The sequence below is a fragment of the Varroa destructor genome, unplaced genomic scaffold (genome assembly GCF_002443255.2).
Source record: "Varroa destructor unplaced genomic scaffold, Vdes_3.0 BEIS01000003.1, whole genome shotgun sequence".
In the NCBI taxonomy this organism is placed as follows: domain Eukaryota; kingdom Metazoa; phylum Arthropoda; class Arachnida; order Mesostigmata; family Varroidae; genus Varroa; species Varroa destructor.
Window position 1 is genome coordinate 30,926,961 of NW_019211456.1, and position 18,429 is coordinate 30,945,389.

Genomic DNA, 18,429 nt, shown 5'->3' on the forward strand with positions numbered 1-18,429 from the left:
CTCTAAATTTCTCAGGAAACATCTCCAGAAGCGACGGATCCTCAACTAAACAAAGAAATCAAAGCATAGGATATGGGGGAACTACAGAGCCTGCCTAAATTTGTCGTCATCAGATCAGACTGCAGACTTCTCGAGATGCATCCTTATTGGTCACAAAAATAGACAATGTCGTTAAGACTACCTACTAAACGATTATATGAAAGTTATCTTTTTGCCATGTCGGTACAAACTTCTTTCCGTTTTAGATCCATTGCTGTATTTGCGCGAACGATACATTTGAGTTTTCGATTTTCTTAGGTTTCCCTCTCTATAATAAAGCGACGCCTTTGACTGCTTGTGGCCGTAATAGGCAGTTAAAAATTGAAATGTTTGTAATGTACTTCTAAATATACTGATTTCAATTACGAGATTACTTTGTTCAGTGTGTACACTGTCTGTCGAAAAGCGGTTACTGAATAGTGGGAATTATTAGGCAACACCCTGTAATTAGGATTACGATATCCGATGAATGCACAGCGGGGCAACGATCATTGTTTACGACGAGCGAAAAATGTTAGTCAGTCTAGGAGTGATTTTAGAGCATAGTACTGCAATATGAAGTTTAAATCTGCTATCCACTTAATACGCTCTGTAGCCTATCTGTAACGGGTTTTATGATACAAGGAGTGACCTTTGTCCTACTAGCAGAATGAGCTTAACAGAATAGAATTTGGTAGGTACTGGATCAGAAATGGCTTTAGTCATTATTAATGTCTGACTAATTCATGTCCTTGTGAACAATATATATTGTCATCAAGCTGTAGGCTTACGGGTTTTACGATATTAATAAGTAAACAGCAGACAAAGTGTATAACTTGTTGGCTCGATACGGGTTTTGTTACTTACCGGTGACAAGGTCACAGGCGTTTCGGTGGCCGGAAAACTTACTCCGTGTGTCAGATAAATTGCCTTTCGAATGTTCCACAGTAAACACACATTATCATCATAGAAAGACTTCGCATCCTTCGAAAAACCATTGAAAAGTTGTGCTCATGTTAATTTTATTATAGCAACTATTCCAGAGTGAAACGGCCACTACGCAGATCGGATCTCTTCGGTGGGTTTCTTATTGAGTGGTGGTCATACTTGCAACCTTGTGAGTGGACACGATAGGTACGGCAAAGGCTACCTCGGCTAAAGCGGCCCACAGCACTTGACCATAGTAGGTAGCCAACTCTCGAGGAATTTGGCTCGTAATAAAACATAAATGGTGTTTAGTTTTAGTTCCTTTAGCAAAAATCTCTAATGTAAAGGCACGGGGTGCGGAGTTGGGTTCAAGCCTGCGACTTTCCTGTTTCCCGGAATATTCTAATTGTTAAGGTAGCCAACTCTGTGAAGGTAGTTTTTGCACTTGAGTGGCCAGCAGGATATTAATATAACTGATGTGAGCAGGTTCACAATGCTCTATGACTGATTAATGTTAGGTTTCTTAGAAAAATCCATTAGACCATTGAGTCTATTCTTAACAGGCTCGAAATCCGAAAGCTTTCTATAGACAGCCTTTTTACTCTTATGGTTTTTAGAAGTAGGCGTTCTTTGTTCGCATGATAGTCTTGATGATAACATTAGAAAGTGACTGGTTTATTTCAAATCATATGCCATATGTAATAATCGATGTATTGGAAAAAGCTAGGGTTGTGTAAAGCAAAAGACTCTTATTGTTTAGAAGGTTCCAAAAAAACTCGAATGATCACGTGGTACGTATTTGCGAGTGTGACAGTTGTCGAATGCACTATGGAATATAATAGCTTCAAAACTAGCCGAGCCTCGATGATGGTGATAATCGATTTAGATCATTTAATTGGCCTAGTTCTATTAGTACGGAACGTGATCGAACCTAAAACCCGCTGTGTCGACATTTTTCAAGTAGGTCTATTCAGCACTGGAGTTAAACTTCGTCTTGATGAACGGATTTGTCGCACTTAGAAATATATTGTTAAACTCGCTTAAATCACAATGCTTAGTGTATAAAAAATTCTAAACATCGTGTTAAATTTAAACAACTAGATACGATAATTTCTATATCGTGTTACGTTTGAACCGTTAACGTAAGCCAGAGAACCCGTGGAGAAGCTCAATCAACAGTTTACTATAGTATATCGTTATCGATTCCGATTTATGTCGCTATCGTGTGTTTGGTCCTCCATGCCACCGCTGATGATCGTCGAAGAAGAAAAGTTTGCTTTCAGAACGCGGTAGAATCGATTGCGGTCATAAATTTATCCTGCATTCCACTTGCGATGCAGTTCTCCATCATAGGAAAAAATGTTCTGCCTTTGCATAAATTGAATATGATAGCCGGAGGCTTTAGCAAGCATGGTCAGTCGTTAGGCGTTGTAGCGTCTTAGTCCGGTGAATCTAAAGTATCCAACATAGCTTTCCATGTTCCGCTAGTTCAAGTAGATGTGGCATTCTCTAAGTCATTTAAGAAATTATTTTTAACGAAATTTTTAACATGATTTCAATTTATGTGAAACTATGGTAAAAACTATATTTCGTATAGATATAAACGACTATACTCTTTTTCATATTGGATAAGTTCCAACGCCATCGAAATGGTGTTCTTTTCAACGTATTCGTGCGTCTGTTCTCTTAATGTGAAAATGCCAAATACCAACCACTTAATACCAGTCAATCTATCATTCCATTAAACATACGTTTGATGTTAGCACAGTGGACATTGACGCCTTGTACGTAAAACAAGGTCCACGCATATCGCAGCTTATATAAGTAGTATTCGTAACTTCAGTCTTCATGCGCGGACTGTATTTTCAAGTCTGAGATCTTGAATTATTTCAAGATAACGGTCTAGCTTATTGCTATTCCAGACGAACAGCTTTTTTAAAACACCTACTTTTGTTACGCGTATTCCTTTCTTCTAACCGAATTCTTGCAAAAGATCTAGACATTGCCGGTAACAAGAAATTCCATTTTGATTTCCGTTGTACAGATTATCTGCATGCAAACAAATACTGTCACCTCAATGACATATTGAGCCATCGCAAAGCGCTTGTCGTACGTTATTGTGTTGACCCGTATAGCTGTTGCCCCTCTAGCTGGTCACAAAAATGCATGAGTATGTTTTTTCTGTTTCCCTGGATTTTACAAAAGGACTATTGGTCTCCAGCAACAAACAACGAGCAAGGTTTTAAAATAACAGGCCGCGATGTCGACGTTCAGTTTATTTGAGGTAGATAAAGGAGGAACAGGAGGAACTGAGCAATACAGGAGTTAAGCAACTTACACAGTCAAGTAGAACTGGTGGCAGCATATGCAATCGTGTACGGTTGTTAAAAAGAACAAGTGAATTCAGGAGAACTGCGCAGGCGAGTGAATGCCGCGTTATAAAGCCTCTGAAGGTAAAAGCTACTGACACTTGATGTCGGTGAGAAAGGACATGATTAACGTTCAGTGATCGCCTTCAGATACGCGACAACTTCATAAAGAATGATATAATTAGCGCTGATGAGACCCACATGACACATGAAAATTATGGATTATTCATAGGGGAGAATAGTTTTCCGAAGTACACATTCTTCGATAAAATACGGGACACAAGAGGCGACCCATTTAAGATGCAAGAAGAAATCCGTGTTATTGTGTTTCCAGAATCATAAGTAAACTTTAGGCTTTGGAATCCAGTTGTTGAAAAAAAACAGGAAGTTACAGTTTATTTTTTAACATACGACATGAACTAAAGCTGATAAAGTAACGACCTAGTAAATAGTATTGCTTTCTACGTGTGTAAGTTGACGAAACAACCCTTTGTTAGGCGTAAGCGCTGCGGCAACCGCGTAGTCAGAACGGCTAACGCGCATCACTTAGAGTGCGTTCTCACAGGAATTATAAACATTCGGCCATTGATGGTTCAAATTTCAGCGTGGTCAAATGGTCTTTTTGACATATTGTTACCGCACATTTTATATCTCTGTCAGAAAAAGATCAGTGCACTGGATAGCCTATATCCGATGGGACGAAACACGGAACATAGTATTTCACATCGGGGCTGACACTTCACAGTCCAAGTCTACTCTTTGCGTGTTTTGCCGTGATACCGAAGTAGATCCAGTTACGTCGCAGGTCTTATTTTTTTTCCGAGTGATTCATTATACAAGGGACTAAAGATAGGAGGATACACGGTAAATAGAATCAGCCGTAAGTTAAAGGTAAAAGTAAGGCTTACTGAGCCCAATCGTTGATCGTCAAGTTTCTAAAAACTACAGTAGAATATACTTTTGTACAATGGAAGGAATCAAGGCGATAGAAATAAAGCAGAACTTTGACAGCACCTTTTGCAAGGCTATGTTGAGCTGTGCACCATAAAAGCCAGAATATGCTTCAAGTATCTAGTTTAGGTCCTGCATTTTATGGCATAGAAAGCAATAATGCAATCTTCTTGTTGATTCTGCAAAGAAAAGAAATCGAGACTGAAGAGACATAGGAACTGCGCGACGATAGGTGTTACACAGAATCGATATTGGAACAGGCAGACAGCTCTAGTGAAAAAACGACCGACCTATCTATATTGCAATCAAAATGACTTTTCTTTTTTTATAGAAATACGCGAACTGAGTGCCGTAATTTTGTTTGTGCTAAGAACCAAGGAAAAACTTGGATCGGTCTTGAAGGATTTTCTGTGTGTGGTGTATGCCGTACCAATGTAATGATAACGGATACATTGTTTTACTTTTCATAGAACCATTGTATTGATTTAATACATACATAATACTACATACATACACAGTCTCTTTTATTCAAAAGGTGCGTCAATATGCGTTCCGTTTAGGTTAAAATTTAGACCGCATTTCTTGTATCTGCTTACCGTACAACATGGTTTTGAAGGTTTATAGGACAGCTTTGGCTGATAATGTAATAGGACCCTATGAATAGTTCCAACATCTTAAAATATGCATAATTATATAGTATTAGCCTATCTTAAAGACACTATATATAAATCTTTCATTCCTTCATCTGCCCCTTACTCACAAGACATAAGACATATCTTATGTTAGTGATGTGATATATATATCACATCATTGACATCCTGGAGAAATCAGCATCGTTACTCTGCGATGGGCAAGAAAATACAATTATGAGGCCCGTTTTCGCTGCGAAATACCGCTTTTAAATATCTATTGTATACTATCCATAACACAAACGATCAACGGTAGTGCTCTCCTGTACAATGCTCGTCCAAGATGTCGATCTCAATCACGCTTCTTATGCTTAGAACGAATAGAAATATTCAAACGAAATTAAACTTTGCCCCGTCAAATGGGGCTCATTAACACGAATTTGGTTCACTTTGTTTAAAGCTACATCTGAACTTAAAAAGCTTCAGCGGAGCAGCGGTGCAAACTGCCTTTAAATGATCTTGGGTACGAATCACCCCCAGCTGAAGCAGATGCGCAGACGGAGTAGCGAGAAGCCGAATCCTTGAGATGGGCCAGTGGCAAATTATAAGAGTATTCCATCACAGGACAGAAAGGCTATGTTTAGAAGTTTAGAATAGGCGCCTGTATTTGAAAAACGAGCTGCAAGTTGTGATAGAGGTTAGAGCCTTAAAACCTCTGGCTGTTTTAGCTAACATGGAGTTACTTGAACAGTGTGAGAAAATTATATGATCTATACGCTGACCAGTTTCCTCTAGTTGCTGTGAATAAGAAACTCAAAATAGAGAAAAACTGGTGCTTGATGAAACATGCTACGAGTATATTTTATTCTAGGCTATTGGAATATCCTTATTCTCAATCTGTTCAGAATTATTATTTTTATCAATTTTTATTTGATTCAACGAATCCATAAACCCTTTTGTAGGCAAAGTAATATCTTTGAAATCAGACGAAATGCTACCTCGTTCAAGCCAATAAGACAACACTGGCCTTTCAAACCGCAGGTGATAAACGGAGCGGATTTGAGTAGTCAGCTTGAGTCAATCGCTCATCCATTGGTATAAGACTCTCGTATCTGAATTCGGAGTCTACTACCCCATAAAGATGCTATGACCTCTGAAACTCAGAAAGTTTATCAACTAGTGCACACGATCACATAACGGAGGTATTCAACGCTGCACACCCGAAAAGATGCTATATCTTTCATTTGTCAGCTCGTTATTTTTAATAAGTGATATCTGGTAAAACCAGAAACAAGCTAAAAGATCTAGACCCAGCAAATTCAGTCAGAACGTATATTTCGTTAAATAGTACACATTTATTCACGGCCTATGTAAGTACCTAACAGATTTAGCCGTCTGCGATCATTATGAGATTGAACCCAACGATAAACATATAGAAATTAGTATAGGAATAAAGGAAAAGTTTCTAGGTTAAGCGCTATGATAACAAAGGTACGATGAAAATTGCAGGTCACCTTGAATAGCAAAATGTTATTACTGGCAGCCATGTGAAACAGATGTACCTCGTGAGCTCAATAATGTGGTCCTATCCAGTTAATTATCGTATACAATCTTTCACAGAGACATAAAGTAAGAGGCCGTAGTAATTATACACAGATATCATACTCATATGTTTCCTTATTTACCGCTATAATGGCTAAATATCAAGAGTGAAGCTAACTGTCGATGTTCAAAATTCATGCGTTATATATACATTGCGGTGAAACAATCGCATTATAGATCTTACAACTTGGTCATAGTTTATTGATCTACATAAACTGCACAGGCATTTATAGTCATACGACGCGTCATAAAAAGATATAAACGGAGTCATTATACTGTTCTAGTTAGAGGTGTATATTATAAATAATATCTCCACGATAGCTCATGTGAGTGATATTCCCGCTGCCATCTGTCAGTGTGTGACGGCATGCCAAATGGCTTCTCGGATCCGTTTATTTATAGTGATACCTTCTAGAATCACTTTGTGACTGACGTACTTCGATAGACATATTTAATATGTTAGGTTATGAATTGGCACTACATTCATTTATTTAGCTTAGAAAACTGTAGAAGGCCGCGAGGAAAAAAGCTGTGCTCGGTGAGACGTAAATTGAGTTATGGTCATGTCGTAAAGATTTAGACTGTAAAGATCAAAGCCCTTCTCCAAAAGTCAAAACCGTTAAAACGTGACCATTAATCTCTGTCAGTCGATCGGCATACAGGTACTCAGCAGAACTGCCCGGTCACCACTCCTACATCGATTCGCCTATAACAAATATACACTGTCGCAAATGCCCCTCGTCCTTGAGCCCTTAAACCAGACGCGTACATGGAAATGCCTTGCCATATTCGAGTGGTTCTGTTTATTGTATAATAAGCATACCTTTTGCATCGCCGGCTTTCAGATCCTATTTTATATGGTATAATCGTACCGTACTTTCTTTTGCTATTCTCCCCTAACGTCGTAGAATGATACGGTTGCAGTAACAAGTAGCATTTTTTTTTACCAGAGGATGTGTGCGAGTGAAACCGTTCTGCCATAGCGGTGGGAGTCATCAGCAAGAGCATCTCAAGCTCGTGCCCACACCTCCGACGCTTAGTAGATATGGACATTGCTACGTTAATTTTGCCGTTGGCGTTAGCACCCACATTTCGCAGTTATCTGTCTGTTAGGTTTTCTCGATTCCTAGTGTAAGAGTGATGACTATCACGTATACTGCTGGAGTACATTGCTTTTGAGTCGTTTACATGCGGCACGGCTTTTTAGTCTCTAACGAGTTCATATGCTTCTGTACTGGGGATCATTTGGGTACATCTAATCTTTGCTCACTTTTTTTTCCCTATTTCTTACCCCACTAATCATAAGCGACGGTAGCGCCAGCACCAATTGTCTTGGTGGTGTGTCTACAGCTTTACGGATAGTCGCAGCAGCTTCTAGTGGTATTTAGCAATAAAAAATGCCTCGTTATCATATAGTAACAGCTATTGTTACTGAAACATGTTCTATCACAACATAAATGTCTACCGGAACCGCATAACACCAAACGAACCGACACAACTATCACTGCGGCTCTTACTATATCTTCTATGATTACAAAAAGCTCTTGTAACTTTGGGTCAACTCCCCGACTAGCGTCACGCACAGCTACCTGTTTTCTTTGTTTTTTTTTTTGGGAAAAATGGTGCGTATGTAGAGTGTGTCAGCCTAGATGCAGTGCACATCTCGATGCTCATACAATTCTTATGTGAAGTGATCTATTCCCATCTTTGCTATACTGTGTTAATGATCCTGTTATTGCTGCCGAAGTCCTCTATCTCCATAGGAGAACCAGATTGAGCTAAAAAGGAGTTACAAAATGTAGTTCATATATAGTTATTACCGTATACAATTGCTGCCGACCTGGAAAACGCCTGTTATATATATATGGGAAGCGTCAACAATTTTCAGACAGCTATAGTGTCTCTATTTGACATCTGCAAATAATCGCGATAAAGAGGGGGTTCAACCGTGAAACATATTCGTAATATGGTCATTCCAATATCATTGCAAGTCCTGCGCTATTATGTTATTATAGACTTAAATATTATAGTGGTGTATGTTCAAAGTACTATTGATTAGGCTTTAACAATCTTACATAACCTATAACTGCTTATTGTGTCTTTTAAACATATCACGTGAATGTTTCTACATCTTTGTAGTGTAATATTAATAACGTGGTTATATTAATTATAATTGATAATATAATATACATACTAATTAATATACATATTACATATAAAGCTTAAACTTTCTCATTCTTAACTTAAACTTATATATTGAATTATCGAGATTGTATTGACTGTGTTTCAGTTAGCTGGCTTCCAAGCTACACGTCTTAGGTAATGCGATCTAAAAATGTAGTAAAAATGGCTCAAAGATGTAAATTACCCTCTGGAAGTTTTGATCTGAAAGATATTTCCTGTAGTGGTTAACTATTACGGAAAAAGTTGATGAAATTATCCTGTTGAGAAAGGCTTATATACGAGTAACCAGGATATCATCAGGGAAGTAGGCATCCATCACCACAAAAATTTAAGCCATTTGGAGAAAGCTGGCTACAAGAAGGCTTAATAGTTAGGCACCACAAGAATTCACTCAGAAATATTACTCAATCGTATTTCCAGACGCATAATCACAGAGAAACGCAGCAAAATCGAACCATTCCTTATCCAATTAATAGCGAATGATAACAAGTGGATCATATACGATAACAATGGGCAAATAAAAAAAATACGAAAGAAATAACCCGTAACAGAGCTCAGATTGATATCAAAGGAAATATAATGCTACGTGTTTTGTGAGGCTGGAGGGAAATAACGCGTTATAAGCTGCTGCAGGCTAGCAAATGATTTACTCATACCCATACGGTCAACAGCAAACAAGGTTACACCAAACTATGGAAAAAAAATCGATCGAATTTAGTGAACACAGAGGGCGTTGTCTTTTACGGTGATGACGCTGGACAACCTACCCTTTAGTTGACGGCAAAAATGAGATGAACTTGGATGGAAAGTTCTTAATTCATCCGCCGTATTGCTCGGAACTTGCATTTTCAGATTACTGCCTGTTTTGGATTTCTTAGAACTTGCTTAAGGATATTAAGTTAGGCTCAATAGAAGGATGCAAAAGTTTTGTCATAATTTTCTGCTTAGACAGTATAGAAGATTAACGGTAAGACTGTTATCGTGTCGCCAGAAAAAACAGTAGAAGTCATCGTTCAGAATGACGCATATTCAATTTAGTCAAATAATCCAAAAATATTTACTTATTTGCAATTCCGTTTAAAAACCGATCAGTACCCTTTAGGCAACCCAGTACTAGTCAACGAAAACTTTTGACCCACTCTATCATATATATATATATATGTTTGTGTGATCGAGGCAGGTGAACGACTGTTTGTCACTACCTAGCTATTTAGTTCAGCTACCTTTTCTTAACAGTATGGGTCTCTATAGTTCGTAACCTATGTCGACAATAGCTTCTCTACAATTCGAAAACTCTCTAGTCAGTGCAGCTATTAGGTATACAATCACTGTCTACGCTGGCTGTCCGTATTATTACGAAGCACTTTTTCGCACGTTACCAGTGTACCACAGCCACTTATGGGGCTACCAGTAATTAATATTCACCAAAATGTATGCACTTTGTGTGCAGAAGTCTGTTCTGAAATGTCGTCTGCTTGTGTGCTAAATTATATGTTTGTTTACGAACTAGGTTTTAGCTGAAGCATTAAAATGAGATGACATACACGCCCAAGAGCTGTTATATTATATGAGTTCATTCTATGAAATTGCACATGTCCAGAAGAAAACATTGTTTATGTGATTGCAATACGATACTCTGTTCAAATCGTTCTTCTTTTGCTATTTTGATCTGTGGCCGCTAAACACAATGGCGGATGGAGGCCGCGCCTCTAATCTTCCAGGCGCACGAATATCTATAGTAATTCTGTCTCTTTGGTTTTCTAGGTTTATCTCCAAACAATAATACATTCACATGGTTTGAGCGCTCGCTGTTAGTTCGACCTGAACGAAAGCGGATGCATGGCGACCTCTGTTACACCTTCCGATACTGAAACAAGCCTGAAGTATTTGTATTCGAGCATTTTAGCGCATACACGGGTACGTGTGCATGGAACTCTTTGATGAAAATGAGTTACCGCTAACAAACAGACAGATCTGAATAAACTATACGCATGTATAAAGGATGACGACGTTGGCAGGCTTACAGTTAGGCAACTGCATGAATAAGGTCTGAAAATAGATCTTTCTGAACGATTTTTAATTCTCGAAAGCGCTGCGTTTTCACACCAAAGGTAGTGTCAAAATACGGTAGAAGATCTCCGTGATTGAAAACCCACAAGATGATAAGGGACGCTACTTTTCCAAATGGAGTTCTGATACGTTCTCTTGCGTAACCTATAGCGAATGTTAACCGTTTATTGACACATTGCTTATACTGATTGAATGATGACACATATCGTAATTATTCATAAGCTGGTTCCTTAGATAAATGTTTCGAGTTTTGAGACTGAGCTGCTATTACCAAGCATTACTTCAGTTTTTCTTGCAGGGAACATTATTCCGTGTAGACATTCACAAAAAGCGATAAGCATTTGCCAATATAGTAACTATATTAAAATCATTTATTGGACTAAATGTCCTACATGGTCAACACCTAGGTATATTGAGCTGGGCATCCATGGCATTTAGGAATATTGAGTTTATCAACAATTTGATATTACTTAATAAAAAATACTTATAATAAAGTTAAAAAATATACACACTATGCAATCTCGACAAGCTTATCAATGTAAATTAAAGGTGAACAACATAGGAAGGTGGAAATTTTTTTGCACAAAAGAACTGCTGATATGAAACTTATGTGCAAACAAAGTAATCTTCGAGAAACAAGATCAATTTTTGGTACGTAACTGCGCGCAATTTGTGTGGACAAGCCCAATTGTCGTCAAGGCTAATTTTAAGTCGAGCCTGCACAAACTGACCGTACCAGCTTTCAATTCAACAATCGACGGCCCCAAAATATAGTGTTTTCTTAATTGTTGCAGCGGCGAACGGCAGGTATCGTCGACGTTCACAACCAACGTCATCTGGTCGTTGGCAGACAAAACATGTTTGCCTGTACAAGAATATAAAAATGTGGAACTATTAGTTCCTTTCTTTGGCATACACCAAAGCCCGAGTGTATACCGTAGGGCTTCACATGGAAGAGCGATTAGATGCATGGGATTACGTCGTTGATATGGCGTTTCTGTTGTCAGCTGTTAGACCGTAGGAAAAGGAGGTGTTGTACGGAAGATCTGTACATAAAACGCTGTGAGTCATTTGCTTCCATGACAGTAAGATCCAAAAAATAAAAAGCTGTTGCCCGTTGGGGCTTTCTATTGTGACGACAATTTATGCTGATGCAAATTAAGGCTCGATCGAGGGTTCTACTATGGTCCGTAAGGAGAAATATTAGATTGCTATATCAGACCGCTGAATTCCGGCATGAGGACAGTCTGTCTGAACGAAAGTACGCCGAAAGGAAGACAACTGCTGTAACAAAGGTGCTGCTAGGGTTTAAACCGCTCGTTACGCCGTCCCAGAGTCGATTTGAAAGGGAAAAAAATTATTCCTAGATATTCTTAGACTGCAGACACAGATTATCAATCTATTAATGTCAGTGTTGTTTTTTTGGTACTTTGAAGGTAGGTAATACCGTAATTTTCTCACCCCTATATTTTGAAATAGGTGACGTAAAAATTGTCAATTGTCTTTACATAAAAATGAACGCGACGCGCAACATCGCGTGAGTTACTTAACCAGTCCCCGCCATCGATGTTTATCGCTGTAACTCAATTTTTTGGTCTGCTAAAAGCTTCGCAGTGCGCTTCTGCTGGTTCTGTGTTGTGAAATTGAATGATGAGAAATTAATTGAGCTCGGACATACGACGTTGTTTTGTACACATGTGTGCTAACTGAGTTTGTATACGAATAACCAATTGGTGATATGGATAGCTTTCAGAGTTGAGTCTCTCCTACCATGTGGCCTATTTCGTCGGTTGTCCTTGACAAAATGCACGTTTTATTGTCGTCCTAATGCAAAGGCGTCATAATGATCCTGATGGGACTATCCTACAATGCAAATGGGAACAGTCGGCGATAAGTGCCGATGCTATTCAAAACATGATACTCATTAAAATTTAGATACAGAGAACTGTTGTACCTACGGCCACTTCATAATCTTAGCTAGTTAAAGCGAGCAGAAAATGTAAAGAGTAGGCTGCATACACGTTAGCTTTTTACACACAACCTGGTCTATATGGCACAAGTTCAATTTTTAACTATTTACATTTGTATTTTATAAATTCCGCCGAAGATTTTTGTTCATGAGCTAAATGTGGTGTCACCCCCCAGTTGCCTTGCCTATTTAGAATAAAACTAACTAATTAGTTTTGAGAAGTTCGTAACAAAACGCGAAGATAGTTGAATGATTTTTGGTATTAGATCAAAGATTCTACGCTAACACATACTGGAAGTGGTAGAAAAAGTTGTAAGAACATGTAAAATAAGTTTAATTGTTTGATGGCATGATTAATTAAGAGTCTGATCTTCCAAAAATCCAAAACGTTTTTTTGTTACTGTTACAAATTTTGTTACTGTAAAATCGTTTTATTTATTGATTGACCGAAATATGGATGCGTATCAAACAAAATAGTGATGTATTAGAGTATCTCATTAAATGTCACAAGGAAAAATTGGTACCCTTTTTATGGAAACTTACTCCTTTTACTTTTATGGAAAATTTATCTCACAGAGTTCGCAAACACTTTATACAATTTATATAGCATAATATGATGCAGCTGCTATCTGTAACTCTCCAGCAAGTTCATTAACAGGACTCATTCAAATGCTCTTTTCCACTTGGAGCTGGTCAGAAGTGGTCTCTACTGAAAGGCTGAGTAATAAAACTAGGTCAGAAGTCTCCAGTGTGTGTCTTAAAAACCTATCATTGTAAATTAGATTGAGTTTTTTTTTTGTGTACGAGAGCAGTCCGTGAATACAGACGGCTATTGAACTGAATTTTGTCCAAACAGGCCGATAATGCTGCTGATTTCTATCTTCTGGTCCGTATGGAAAACGCCCTACCTCGGACTATGAGCTCCTGTTTCGGCAGGCCGAAAGCAACGTTTGGTCTGAACCCAGCGGCACGTGTCACTTGTAAAAACAATTAACGTATATATGAATAAGAAAAGGCTCAGCTACGATAATATACAAAGATCATTTTTAATATATATACTAAGACCTTTTAATACGAAATATATTCTTTTATCGTAGTGCTTTAAACGAAACACGGACGATTTTTTATGGACATCTCTATACAGACGCTTACTTGAAGCGAATCGTCAGAATCGGAATGGGGTTTGGATTGTCAGCTCTATAAATTTTAGTCAGTTCTCGATAACAAGTAAATGCCATACTTTCAGTTTAATACAAAGGGAACGATTCTATTAAAAAATAATTCAGTAGCTACCTTTCTTGTGACATTTAATGAAGCATTTCGTCTTCGAATGCGCTACTGTTTCTATTGAACACACTTCGGTCAGCGGTTTATTTGTACTATTACAATATAACAATAATAAATTCTGCTCGAATACAGGTCTCTAAATCGGCGTTCATAGACGTAACATCAAACAATTGATCTTATTGTTGACAACTTTTTTATTCATACAAACTGTGTAGTATGTGTTACTGGCGAGGGTTGAAACAGAAATTCCAACCTATTGTTGCTTGTAGATTATAAAGGCTATTTTCCCGCTACGATAGTGGATAGTTTCAAAACTCCATATAGAATACGAGGATTTTCTGAATCCCGGTTATTTTCACTACCCGACAGCTAACAGCTACTAAGCGCATTGGAATACAAAGGTATATAGGCTTATTCAGTGCATCACCCACTTTCAACGTTTGATGCCTATCGTTTGACCTAAGGCCACTAATTGCAGTTTTCAGCAACTCCCTCGCCATTTTTTTGTGCATGTCTTTTTGCTTGCATCATTCGTCCCGCTATGATCTAAACGCTTGCCAGCTGAACATGCCTCAGTGTACAGCACAACTCATTGAGTTATACCCATTTGGTCCTGACAGTTGACGACAACAGTTAATATCGGACCCTTTTACATACATATAAATAATAGACTCATCAATAATTCGTGGTCGATATACGTTTGAGGATCAGATATGCTTTCGGCCTTAGCCTGCACAATAGAAAAGTGGAGCTGGACTTCGTTATACGCTGTACAGGGAACTTTAGTTGTATTCAAAGTCGGCAAAACGTGAGTGAAAACGTTGCTTCCTATTCTAGTGGCTGGCTGCTCCAAAGTCCCTTTGAGCTCGTCTGTGTCAAAAGGCCATCATTTGACACCTGTTTCAGGCCGCAAAAGTACGAATTCTATCATAATACGATTATGCATGTAAATCACGTAGCTCACTACAAAAAGTGTTCGAAGAGATCAACATAGAAAATGTATGATGATTCTATGGCGAAGACTTAACTTCCAGTGGTTGATTTCAAAGGTATAGTCTGAATGTTTTGTCGCTCACCAACTTATGTTGCATGAACGAGTGATGAGCAGTTTATTGAAAACTTACGTCAAGAATTACCACTTTTGTTATTTATTTTCTCTCATTTTATAGACATAGCTGCACACATTGTAAAGTGCCATTGGTAAGCTAACGGTAGAAAAATACGTAAGTGTGTAGAATATTTATCAATTAACGTATGGTAATGCAGCTTAATAACAACACTCTTGCTACGAGCAAGTACGACTAGTAATCAGGTATTACGCAAGCAAGTATGCACTTGTGGTCATTCGGAGAAGACTATTTTCGGATCACTATTCGTTACTCTGTTTGATAGCAGAATACCAGCGATGACAGCATTCTATCTCTGACGAACAGAGAAAAAAAAAGATGGCAGCTTTGGCCTCAGAGCTGTTTGTGAGAACCTCCCCAAAATTTGGCTATAGCAGCCGAACTTCAGTGTGAACCCTATGTAAAAATGTGTCACCAGATACATTTATTTGACAAAAGCATGTATCGCTACTCGTCCCGTTAGGGCTAGGTTCATTAATATTCTATCGTTGACTTACATTGGACAATATTGCCTTTTACAGTTATGTAACACTTATGACGATGTAGACTTTCGCAACGCACGATCTAATGTATTCTGGCATAAGTTTAGCATGTTACAGTCGATTTTATTTGATCTTGTAACCACTGCTGCAAAAGTATGTTACGAGAATCTCCTCATGCTGATGCGTAACATTTTTCAATCCCGTTGAGAATGTATAATAAAATGTAATTGAAGAACTATTTCGGTCGACCACATTTGTTCAGATAATGCGTTACGATCAGTGACAGTACCCTAAATGCCCGTTGTGGGCAGGTTGAGACTGTTTCTGCCCTTGCAGCCTCATTACCATCCTAAATTAACTTTGAAGTTCTGCCATTTCATTAGTCAACCAATGACGGGGGTCCATTAACTGGAACGTGAAGTTAGTCGTGGAATGACGACTTCTACATACATAATTATTGTCCGCCTTCTATTTCGAATCGAAGCAGCGCTGACAAAAGCTCTATTATCGTTGTATCCAAAAAACATAATTAAATGAACAATAGGAATGTTGGTCACGGGTTATAAATGTTTGGGCTCAGCGAATTGGCAATGTAGAATTATTTCCCTCTGTAGCCGGACTCTGGCATCATGACCGAAACGTGGACGGCGACCGCTGCCCTCATGACGAAATTCATATTCATATTGCACAACATACGTCAATCAAATCCTATCTACAACTGTCTCCGTCACAGAAATTTACTACTGCTTTGATGGCAGTGGCTGTGGCCAGGCACGGTAAATATGAATGAAATCATCATCTCAACCGCTAACGAAGTTACCACTGGGATAATTTCGAAACTGCATTTTTAAAGCCATGCTCTATCCTTTTCCATAACGAATAAACGTCGAATGTCTGCAGCGGCCATAGTTTGTGTAGGGAGCAGAATTAACGTAGCCGCTGATAGAAGAGGATTTCCAATTGAATATATCACGCGAAAAATTCTCTCTATAATTTGGAACAGGATGTAATTTTTTAGTGTTGTAAATTATTACACCCTTGTAGTAATAATAATAACAACAAGGAAAATTACTCAATTGACCACTTTTAATGTTTATAAATGTTTCGGGCATCTTTTCCGTTACAGCTGTCGAGCATTTCTTCAGACCGCTGGCTGTCTAACGCTAGACAAGGTGCATCCATGTCTGGCCTCGAGCCTAGGCCACCCCATGTTTTCCTAAAATTCGCAGGTAAACTCGCTACCATTATACAATTATAACTTGCTGCACATATGTATCTGTCCATTAGCTAACGTGACATCGCTTTAGGTCACTTACAAAAACGCACAAAAAATCACACTTAAGTCTTTAGGTTTGACAGAATCAGCCCAGCGGTGCACTTCATCAAATGTTGCGTGTATTTATACCTAGATGGAATATTTATAATATATGTGCAAGGTCTTGTGCATCTACACCACACATTGAAAATCGACGTTCTCACTCTGACCGCGTAATTCGACTTTTCACATAACGATTTGTACGTCAAATTTCCGCCATGTCATAGGCACCGTGCTGATGCTTCGATGATCATCTTCTAAAACGGAATAGCAATCGATACACGAAATATATACAGTTTTAATTTATTTTTATTTACAAATAACTAATATTCAAATTGTAAAATAATCGATATAGAGTACGTCATTTTTCCTGTTACTGAAGATTCTCAAAATGACGACCGGTCTAGCGAACACAGTGTTGGTAACGGTGGCCTATTCATTTAATTCTGTGACGTATTTTTGCGACCTGTTGTACAACTCGCCGCTTCTCGTTGTTACAGGTAGGCCAATATCTGTATTGTCGATCTGCAAGCGCCCTTTAAGGCCCATGTGCCATGCCGGTGTGTGCTCCATGTCAAGATAATTGATTGAAAAATTACGACGATAAACAAAGGACACGTCGGACATTTGTTGTTGTACTATTGCTTTTTCATGCAAACACTTATTATTGAATATCGTATTATATATATATATATATATATTTTTTTTTTCGAAGTGCTACGCACTGCTCTATGAGTAAGAGACCAAGTCTGTTCTAGACAATATTGATACTGTTACAGCTGTCGAGCATTTCTTCTGACCGCTGGCTGTCTAACGCTAAACAAGGTGTATCCATGTCCAAGAACAGTCGCTTAAGGCAGACTTTATAAATAAACCTATTGATATCTGATAGTCTCGTTACTACTCAACTAAAAGTTAATAAGGCTTAAGTGTGATACTTGAAATAAATTTAATCAATGGCTTATTCATTTTTTTTTATTCACTTTATTTAATAACAAAAGAGTCAGCAAGGTTAAATATGGTCTGTGTCGCTAAAAACGTACTTTGAATAACATGGCAAAGTTGTTTTCGATTGAAAGAAAATTTAAATTTTGTACTTCATCGATAACTCGTACGAAACAAAAATAAAGAAAGAGCACTTACTCTTCGTTTTCATTGTGCATCGTCATGGCTGTTGTACGTGTCGTTAGGAGTACGTGTCATCCAGAAAACGTAACAGGTCAGATGTTCCTCTAATTGCATTTATGAGTTCATGTACAAATGCCATATTTTCATCTCTTCATGCGCACGCAGCCATTGGCCAATAAAATAGGGGCACCTAGGTATTTCGAGTTTGATCGATACCGCACCTGCACTAATTATCTGCGTGCGGTTTTTCTATGTCAAAATTTTCCTAATTTCTGCCGCTTCCTCCTAATAATAGTACATGTCCCTAGAAAAATATTTTTAAACCGCTGTGGAGAGGAAGGCACTTATTGAAGCGTGTGGTACAACAGCTG

At 38.3% G+C, this 18,429-nt stretch overlaps 1 long non-coding RNA gene across 2 annotated transcripts in view; it reads left to right on the forward strand.

Moving 5' to 3' along the window:
• Window positions 1-18,061, forward strand: part of LOC147756808 (uncharacterized) — a 76,831-nt gene extending 58,770 nt beyond the window's left edge. Inside the window, exons 4-6 of one of the 2 annotated variants that reach the window (XR_015324135.1) lie at window positions 10,445-10,597; window positions 16,742-16,844; window positions 17,431-18,061. This is a non-coding gene — a long non-coding RNA (uncharacterized LOC147756808). Of the gene's footprint in view, window positions 1-10,444; window positions 10,598-14,578; window positions 14,815-16,741; window positions 16,845-17,430 lie in introns of those variants that run through there. The other variant, XR_015324136.1, reaches the window with a different exon arrangement.
• The last annotated feature ends 368 nt before the right edge of the window (window positions 18,062-18,429 follow it).